Below are 10,373 nucleotides of genomic sequence, written 5' to 3' on the forward strand. Positions count from 1 at the left end.
ACTAGGGTTAGAATTAGAGGACCCCACTTTGGTATTTACACAGTCAAGGTTGAGACATTTTACATTCTGTTCAGGAATCAGAACTATTCCCCACGCCTGGCCTGTAGGTGATGATACAAGCTTTAAATTAGTAAATAATCGATTGCTATGACATATGATTAGTTACATTTTCTCTTATCCTTATAATGTCACAACCCTGGGCTCCTCAAAGGACAATTTTCCTAGCAAATCATCAAATGGAGTCCCAGTTGCTCAAATTCATACCATATTTTAGTTGGCTTCAAATATGGATCATAACTTTCCCATGTTCTTGGAATTTTTTGTTGCCCTTCCCTCTCCCTGGGAGAAGGAAAAGACTTTTTCATCACAGCCACTGATAGTTTCTTTTTCATTCTAAATAGTGCAGGGCCTATTCTAGGATTCTTCTTAAGGATCTCTTTGGAGATGACTGACCTGTTTTAATTTGGACAGACTTCTTTCAAAATCTGCTGCAAGCTATCATCCCAGGATTTATTTTCATTAAATTAGCAAGGTTAGTTCTGTCATTTCTTGTTTTCTACATACATCTTACATTTGATTTCTTGGCCAACATCTTTGATTCTCTTCTTTACAAAGGCTAAATATTAGACAAACTATTTTATCTCTGAATGTTTGCAGGTATAAAAATGGTTTTAGTTCTCAATCTTTCTTTTAAAGATTTATTTATTTATTTGAGAGAGAGCACAAGTGGGGTGAGAGGGCAGAGAGAGAGGGAGTCTTAAGCAGACTCCCCACTGAGTGTGGAGCCTGATGTGGAACTCGATCTCACCCCCCTGAGATCGTGACCTGAACTGGAGCCAAGAGTCAGAAGCTGAACTAACTGCACCACCCAGGTGCCCCTAGTTCTCAATCTTTTTTTTTTTTTTTTAAGATTTTACTTATTTATTTGACAGAGAGCACAAGTAGGCAGAGAGACAGGCAGAGAGAGAGGAGGAAGCAGGCTCCCTGCTGAGCAGAGAGCCCGATGTGGGGCTCCTCCCTGGACCCTGGAATCATGACCTGAGCTGAAGGCAGAGGCTTTAACCCAGTGAGCCACCCAGGAGCCCCCCTAGTTCTCAATATTGATAGCTAATGGAGCGAGGTATAGATTTCTAGGTGTGAAATTATTTTCCCACAGTACTTTGAAGGGGTGCTTCACTAATTCATTAAAAAATTTAAAAATTGTGAAATAGAATCCATATATAGAAAGGTGCATAAACACAAATATAAATCTTAATGAATTGCTATAAAGTAAATACCCATCCAGGCCATACAATGACATTTTGTCAAAACCCTAAAGGTCTATGCCAGCATCTCCATCCCCAACTCACATGTTCATTTCCAATTATAGTGCTACCCTTCCCTCTTAGATACAGCCACAATTCTGATTTTTATAGAAGTAACACTTGCTTTTAAAAAATAATGTTGGGGCACCTGGGTGGTTCAGTGGGTTAAATTATATATCATGTTAATAGTAATTAACATGACGCCTCTTGCTTTACACATATGAGGGCCGTTATTTACACATTTAATATATAATATTAACATTAACATGATATATAATAATATTAATATTATTAATATCAATATTAATAATAATAATATACACATTTAATATTGCTAATTTGTCCTGATGACTTGAACGTTTTGTCATAGTGAAGTGGCCTTCTCTAATGCTTTTTTTTTTTTTTTTGGTAAAGATTTTATTTATTTATTTGACAGAGAGAGAGATCACAAGTAGACAGAGGCAGGCAGAGAGAGAGGGGGAAGCAGGCTCCCTGCTGAGCAGAGAGCCCAATGCGGGGCTGGATCCTAGGACCCTGAGATTGTGACCTGAGCTGAAGGTAGAGGCTTTAACCCATTGAGCTACCCAGGCGCCCCTCTCTAATGCTTTTTTGATCTAAATTCTGTTTCGCTTGATATTGATAGAGCTAGAGGAGATTTCTTTCATTTCTTTATTGTGGTAAATTACACATAATACAGAATTTTCTATTTTGGCCATTTCAAAATATATGATATATTAATAATTAATAAAATACACAAAATTTTAATCATTTCAAACAGAAATTCTAGACCCATTAAACAACAACTACCCTTCCCCCTTTCCCCTCAGCCCCTTTCAGCCAGTACTGTACTTTCTGTCCTTACAAATTTGAATATTCTAGGGGCCTCTCTAAGTGGAATCATATAATATTTGTCCCTTTGTGTCTGGCTTATTTCATTTGTTTTTGGAGCTTTAAACAAACTTGTTATATCATCTGCATATAGATGCACTAAGGAGAGTTTTTTTTTCCCCTTAAAACACCTGCAGTGTGTAAGGTTCTGTGGGGAAGCAAAGGTGGGGAAACCTCTGTCCCTAAATCCTTTGGGACAGACTGGGTGGGAGGCAAACACAAGACAAGGAATAAGCATCAGGAAGGGGCATGATGGATTGTGAAATGAGTATGTGCGGCCTTCCTTTTTCTTGACCTCAGCGGATGTAAAGAGAAATCTGTTTGATATTTAAATGTTATTGAAGTTACTGGATCTATAAACGTTCCGGGCTTGAGCAGGGTTCCACCCGCCTGGAGGTGAAGCCGGAGGCCGCCGCCTGGTTGATGTAATTGCACGCTCCTGCCGCGCGGGGGCGGCATACCGAAATGACAGAAGGGCGGCCGGCTCTCCTAGTCCCTCCAGGAAGGAAGCGTGGGGGAAAACAGTCAGCCAGGAGCCTCGCACCCAAGGAAAGGAAACCCTTTCCGAGTGTGGCACCTCTCACGGTGGCTGTCAGAGGGGTGCTGCAAGCACTTTCTAATTCTTATCGCCCACCGCCTCATTTGCCCCGCACCCTACAGCTCTCTTTTAAGACCCCTCCATCACAGCTGCTTTATTTCATCCGTCGCCTTACTGCCCCTACATTCTCACCTTGAGAGCCCACCAGGCTTTTCTGCCCTTCGAGCCTTTAGTTTCATTACAGGGATTGTGGGTCTTTTTTTTTTTTTTTTTTTAATTTTCCCCGCTCCTCCTCTTCCTCCTCTCCAATGAAAATCAGTTTCCCAGTCCTTGGCCCTTCTGCTGAGCATTATTTTGCCTCTTTCCTAAGCTCTCATGATGGTGATGAACTGATTGTCGCAAATACCACTTTGGAACTACTGTCGACCCTTGAACAATGCAGGGGTTAGGGGTACCCACTTTTCCCTGTTGAAAATCTGCCTTTAAATTTTGGCTCCCCCAAACTTAACTACTAATAGCCTACTGTTGGCCTTACCCGTAACATCAACAGTCCATTAACGCATATTTGTATGTTATATGGATTACATCCTCTGTTCCTGCGGTAAAGTAAGGCAGAGAAAAGAAAATACTGTTAAGAAAATCATGAGAAGGGGGCCTGGGTGGCTCAGTCAGTTAAACGTCTGCCTTTGGCTCAGGTTGTGATCCCAGGACTTTGGGATGGCACCCCATTCCCAGCCAACCCCCCCCCAACACCTTGCACCCCTTGCTCAGCAAGGAGTCTGCTTCTTCTTCCCCTCCCCCACCCCGCTGCCAATCCCCCTGCTTGCGCTCTTTCGCTCTCTCAAATAAATAAATAAAATATTTTTTTAGAAAAGAAAATCATAAGGAAGAGAAAATACATTTAGAGTGCTGTACTGTATTTATCAAAAATGATCTACATAAAAGTGGACCAACACAGTTCAGATGGTGCCGTTCAAGGGTCAACTGTATACCCAGCAACTTCATGACACCGCTCTCATTACTGATACGTATTGTTTACTCATTCACTCTTCAGGCAAGTCAGCTAAGTGCCAGGGTGCTGGGAACACAGAATAAACAAGATAAAACTGTAGACTTGGAGGCGCTTATGGTCTGTATGACAAGTAAACAGTTACAAAGCCAAGTGGTATGGGCTGAAACTGAGACGGGAGTATGGAGCAGGGGCAGGAAGTGCTGCAAATGGAGAAGCTGGGCTGGGGGGATGGGTCAGTCCAGGCGTTCACATGGGAGGTGATGACAGAGATGAGTCATCTAGGGACTCTGGGGGTTTAACCAGAGGGAAGAGGGTGGATACCAAGGCTGGATTGGGCTGCCAAAATAACAACACGTGAAAGCATCATTAGTTCCTCAAACCACCCGGAGTTCAGGGAATGCAGGGCAAACCACATGTGGGGGAACTCCCAGCTAGCCTCAGTCTGATAACTAGTTGTGGTGTGGGTGTTGAGTTGTATTAGTGGCAATAAACTGGGTTGTCCTATCTGGCTTGTCTATGGTTGGGTTTTATTTGGTGGGAACTTCTTCATACAATAAAATCAAGATTTCTGGTTTCCACCAGAAAACAAAACAAAACAAAACAAAACCAAGATATTTTTCCCATCAGAAGCACCTTCTCTATGGCAACCACCAGCTGAAGCCACTTCAGTAGAAGGAGGCTGACTGTCCCGGTTTGTGGCAGACCTTACCTCCCCCCTTGGTACTTACACCTGGCCAGGTACACTCACTTTTGATCCTTGCCTGGTCTCTATAGGCAGCCAAATTTAGGACCTCTGCTGTGACATTCTGCCCTGCTACAGGTGTGGGCCAAGGTTCTTAGGAAGCCTGGTGCAGATCCCCTTCTTCAAGGTGGTGAGGCAAAGGAGTGAGGGATGGGGGCGGGAGTGAATCAGCCACCAGAGGTCGCACCCTCTGCAGAGAGATGAGTCAGAGCAAAGGAGGAGGAAGAAGGTGGCAGTTCATTCCTGGACCTATGTAAGAAACAGAGAGTGGTGAAGAAAGTGCCCATTCCTCGGACGGTATTCCTGGCCTGCAAATGTGAGAGCAGTAAGTCCACCCCAACTACTGTGGGGAGCAGGGCAGTGGTACAAACAGAGATGCACAGCCCACAGCCTGCTCTCTTCCTCCTCCTGTTTTCATCTCTGACCCATGGGATGAAATGCACATGTGGGTGGAGACCCCTGCCTACAAGCTCAGTTCTGTTGGCAGCTCTCCATGCTCCTGCCCAACAGCCACTCCTTGACCATCCCCTTGGGTGGACACTGGACGCTTTGTACACTCTTGGAAGGACAGACTCAAGAACCAGGCCTGGGCAGACCCTGTAAGCAGGCTTGGAGCAATTTGGGTCAGGAATTATGGCCCAGATCACGGTCTCAGAGGAAGGGCACGTCGTTTTGGGCCAGTGGGCTCCTCATACCCAAGAGGGTCAGAGGAGAGCCTGAATCCTGGAGTCATCTAAAGCCCTTAGCCAGGGTGAAGTGTTAGGGTCAGAGAAGTACTCGGGGCACCTCAGGTAATGAAGCCTGTATTCATAGGCTGCATCTGCTTAACAAAGGGCCACCAGTTGGGTGAGTTAGAACAGCAGAGACTTATTCTCTTATAGTTCTGTGGACTAGAGGTCCGACCAAATCAATGTGTCAACAGGATTGCTTCCTTCTGAGTGTTCTGAGGGAGAATCTGTCCCATGCCTCTCTCTAGCTTCTGGTGACAGCTGGCCGTCCTCAGCTTGACACCCATCGTTCTGATCTCTGCTTCCACCCCACACAGCATTCTCCCCATCTCTGTGCCTTCATTTGGCCATCTTCTCATAAGGATCTCAGTCCTATTGGATTAGGGTTAACTCCCGTGTGACTTCCTTTCACCCAATTCCATCTGCAACAGCCTCATTTCCAGATAAGGTCATGTTCTGAGCTACTGGGGTGAACTCTTGAACATTTGTTGGGGTGGAGGGTGTGTTATAATTCAACCCACAGCAGGACCTCTCATCAGGTCACAGGTGGTGACCAGGAAGGGAAGACAGGTTTGCAGAAACCACTTTTTAGCCAGGCCTCCTGCAGTTGGGGCATGAGGTGGATGTTTCTTTGGGCTAGTTTTGTTCTCGCTTACTCTAGCTAGATTTTACTGAACATCTAGTAAATACCCTGGTCTGTGCATCTGTTCCCACTACTCCTGCTGCATTGACAACCAGCCCCTTTCTCTCTGCCCATCTCTTTCTCTGCCTGATGCCTTTGGCGGACTCTGGCCTTTATGACCCAGATGGCTCTTCTCCCTCAATATTTTTCATCTTTTCCTTCTGCTACTAGGCACTCTGACTCTGACTTCCAATTTATTTATTTATTTTTTAAATATTTTGTTTATTTATTTGTCAGGGAGAGAGAGAGAGAGCACAAGCAGGGGGAGCAGCAGGCAGAGGGAGAAGCAGGCTCCCCGCTGAGAGCAAGGAGCTCAGTGCAGGACTCAATGCGGGACTCTATCCCTGTGATCATGACCTGAGCTGAAGGCAGACGCTTAACTGACTGGGCATCCCTGACCTCCAGTTTAAACTGCTGAGTCTGGAAAATTCAGGTCCAGAAAATCACTGTAGCCCCTTTTAGAACAGCTCTCTCATCACCTTGCCTCAGTGAAAACCAGCTAGTCTGCATTAGACGGTAAACACCTGCCCATCCTGGTCTGAGCAGCTGTGGCCGGGGTTTGGTTCTTGTGAGACAAACCATAGCTGGTTATCACAGAGGAAATGGCCCAAGTTGGTTTACTAGCAAGCTGTTAGGGACAGGACAATTGCCCCCTGCTTCCTCCAGGGCGAGCTTTCCCAATCTTGGCACTAATGGCATTTTGTGGTGGGGGACTGACCTGTGCCTTGTAGGATGTTCAGCAGCATTTCTGGCCTCTGCCAAGTCAGTGCCAGCAACCCCCTTTCCCCACTTACCCTAAGTTACGATAATCGGAAATGTGTCCAGATGTTGCCAAGTGTCCCCTGAGAGGAAAATGACCCCTGGTTGAGAACCACAGTTCCAAGAGAGCGGGAGGCTCCAGGATTAGCCCATCTATGCCTGCAGAGTCAGTAGTCCGAGGTGTGAGTGTGAAGGGTACTCCTAGGTAGTTGGTATACCCGCTTCTGTCAGGGCTCGCTTAGAGGGTGAGAAGGGCAGCTCCTGCTGTGGGCAGGGGGTTGGATGGAACATCGATTGGTTCAGACGTGAATAGTTGTGCTGGATCAAAGTGTGGAAACCCAAGGGCGCCTGGGTGGCTCAGTCAGTCAGGGGTCTGACTCTTGCTTTCATCTCAGGTCATGATCTCAGGGTGGTAAGATCGAGCACCACGTTGGGCTCTGTGCTGGGTGTGGAGCCTGCTTAAGAGTCTCTCTCTCCTTCTCCCTCCGCCCCTCTCTCCTTGCTCTCCTCCTCCCCTTAAAAGAGAAGTGGGAAACCAAAGTATCATATGTTTGTGTTTCAAATGAGCATTTTCACTGGTTTATTCTTGGTGTGTGTGAGATTGTGCAATTCTCTATGTGGGTGTGGGCATCTGAGTGCGGGTGTATATATCTGTTTGTCTCGAGATTGGATGGTCCATAGTCCACGCTGCCCTCCTCCTATGTTACCAGGATAGATTAGTGTCATACATGACACACTTGATTGATATTCCCAGAATGTTACAGAGAGTGATAATTATCTCTGCTGACGTTGAGATGGAAAACAATTTCTTTCTGAGTGGTTTTTCTTGTGTAGACCTGTCTGCCTCTGGTCATATACAATGGGCAGTGAATGAGTAATGACCCCAGTGATCTCAATGACGTCTTGCTTCAGCACCAGAATCCAGGGCTGACCAAGCTCAGCGTCCAAGAAGCACAGCCAAGCCCAGTCCAGGCTCATCTGTGTTTTCTAGTCTTAGCCCCCGACCAACTAGTTGTACAACAAACTGCTTGACCTTTATTTTCTTTAGTTTTCCTTCCTGAAAAATGAAGAACATTAATCCTCCTCTTAGAGGACTCTTTTGAGAACAACTTGCATTATCATACTTTAAAAAATAGTACTACCTAAATGTTGAATGAAAATTTGGCATAAGGTGAGTTTTCCTTTTAAAAAAATTCAGCTGATATTTGCTTATACACTCTATATCCCTGATCATTTATCTAAATATTTGTCCTTCTTAGGTGGTTAGCTCTCTGGGCACATGGGTTTGGGTCTATACCTTCCCTTGATATAATGGTCATTGGGGCCGCTAAAGACTCAATAGTCATTTGTTCACATCGATGTTTTTCGATATTGATGATTCTGGTCGGCCCAAGTTCCCAGATTGCAGTTTTCAGTTCTTTAAGGCCATTGAATGGGTTCTTGGATACTTTCAAGGGAGAAGAGCTTGTCATTCTTTCAACAACAAGCCCACCTGTGAGAAACAGAAAGCCCTATGGGAAAAGAGTCTGACCTTCAAGGCATTATAGTAAGGGCAAGCCATAGATTGGGAGGGAGAGACCCACGGACACTCTTGCCAGGTCATTCTCCTGCTCTTTCAAGTTAATATTCTTTCCGTTTCTCCAGTTTTATTGAGGTACACTTGACAAATAAAATTATATACATTTAAGGGTACAAGTTGATAATTTGATGATGTACGTATTCTTTGTGAGTTGATTACCACAATTAATACATCCATCTCCTTACATGGTTACCGTGTGTGTGTGTGTGTGCGTGTTTGTGGTGTGAGAATGTTTAAGATCTATTTTCTTAGCAAATTTCAAGTGTACCATACAGTATTGTTACCTATGGTCACCATGCTGCATGTCTAGTGTGTCTCCAGAACATATTTGTCTTATAACTGAAGGCTTGTGCTCTTTGACCAGCATCTCCCCATCTCCCCAACCCTCAGACTGGTAATCACCTTTCCATTTTCTCCTTCTATGAGTTCAGCTTTTCTTTTCTATTTTCTTTTACTTTCTTTCCTTCTTTTTTTGGTTCCACATATGTGAGATCATACAGTTTTTATCTTTTTTGTGTGGCTTATTTCATTTAGCATAATGTCGTCTGGTTCACCCATGTTGTTGCAAATGGCAAGATTTCCTTCTTTCTTGTGCCTGCCTGATTAATGGTCCATTGTCTGTGTCTCTTGGTATATATTGCATTTTCTTCCCCGTTCATCCATCATTAGACACACAGGTCGTTTCTATATCTTGGCTACTATGAATAATGCAGTGAACATGGGAGTGCCCTTAGTTATTTATTTGTTTAGGGAGTGCCCATTTTTAAATCAGATGATTTGCTTTTTGTTATTTAGTTGCTTAAAGTCTATTTTGTCTGATACAAGTATAGCTATCCCTACTCTCTTTCGGTTTCCATTTGTAGGGAATATCTTTTTCCATCTCTTCACTTTGAGGCTATGCATGTCTTTAAAGCTGAAGTGAGTCTCCTCTAGGCAGTGTCTCGGAGGCAGGATCTTGTTTTTTAATCCATTCAGCCACTCTATGTGTTTTGCTTGGAGAATTTAATCAATTAATATTTAAAATAATTATTGATAAGTAAGAACTTGCCATCTTATTTAATGTTTTCTGGCTGTGAAGTTCCTTTTTCTTTTCTTCCTCTCTTACGGTTTTTTTTGGGGCGGAATTCATTATTTTTCATAGTGGTATATCTTGATTCCCTTCTCTTTATCTTTTGTGTATCTACTGTGGGTTTTTGCTTTGTGGTTACCATGAGGCTTACACGGGATGGTCTGAGCTGATAACAATTAAACCTGGATTGCATACAAAAACAAAACCCTTTTACTCCCCTCATCTCATTTGATGTTTTTCATGTCACAATTTACATCTCTTTATATCATGTATCCATTAACAAATTTTTGTAGCTATATCTATTTTATTTATTTATTATTTATTTATTAATAAATAATATTATTTATTTATTTATTATTTATTTTTAAATCAGAGTGAGCACAAGCAGGGGTAGTGGCAGGGGGAGGGAGAAGCAGGCTTCCAGCTGAGCAAGGAGACTGATGTGGGACTCAATTGCAGAACCCTGAGATCATGACCTGAGCCAAAGACAGCGGCTTAACCAGCTGAGCCACCCAGGCATCCCAAGCTATATTTATTTTAAATACCTTTGTTCTTTTGTCTTTATACTAGAATTAAATGATTAAGACACCACCATATTACATCATTAGGGTATTCTGAATTTGATTACATACTTACTTTATTTTATATATATGTATATATACATATATACATATATATATATTTAAAATAATTTATTTATTTATTTGACAAACAGAGATCACAAGTAGGCAGAGAGGCAAGCAGAGAGAGAGAGATTGAAGGAAGCAGGCTCCCTGCCGAGCAGAGAGCCTGATGCGGGACTTGATCCCAGGATCCCGAGATCACAACCTGAGCCGAAGGCAGAGGCTCAACCCACTGAGCCACCCAGGTGCCCCACTTTATTATATATTTTTATATGTTTTCATATTACTATTTTTAAATATTTTATTTATTTATTTGAGAGAGACAGAGATAGAGAGAGCATGAGCAGGAAGGGGGAGAAGCAGACTCCCCACTGAGCAGGGAGCCTGATGCAGGGCTTGATCCCAGGACCATGGGATCATGACCTGAGCTGATGGCAGACACTTAACTG

Source organism: Lontra canadensis, unplaced genomic scaffold (assembly GCF_010015895.1).
Source record: "Lontra canadensis isolate GAN:19392208 unplaced genomic scaffold, GSC_riverotter_1.0 scaffold20, whole genome shotgun sequence".
Taxonomy (NCBI): Eukaryota; Metazoa; Chordata; class Mammalia; order Carnivora; family Mustelidae; genus Lontra; species Lontra canadensis.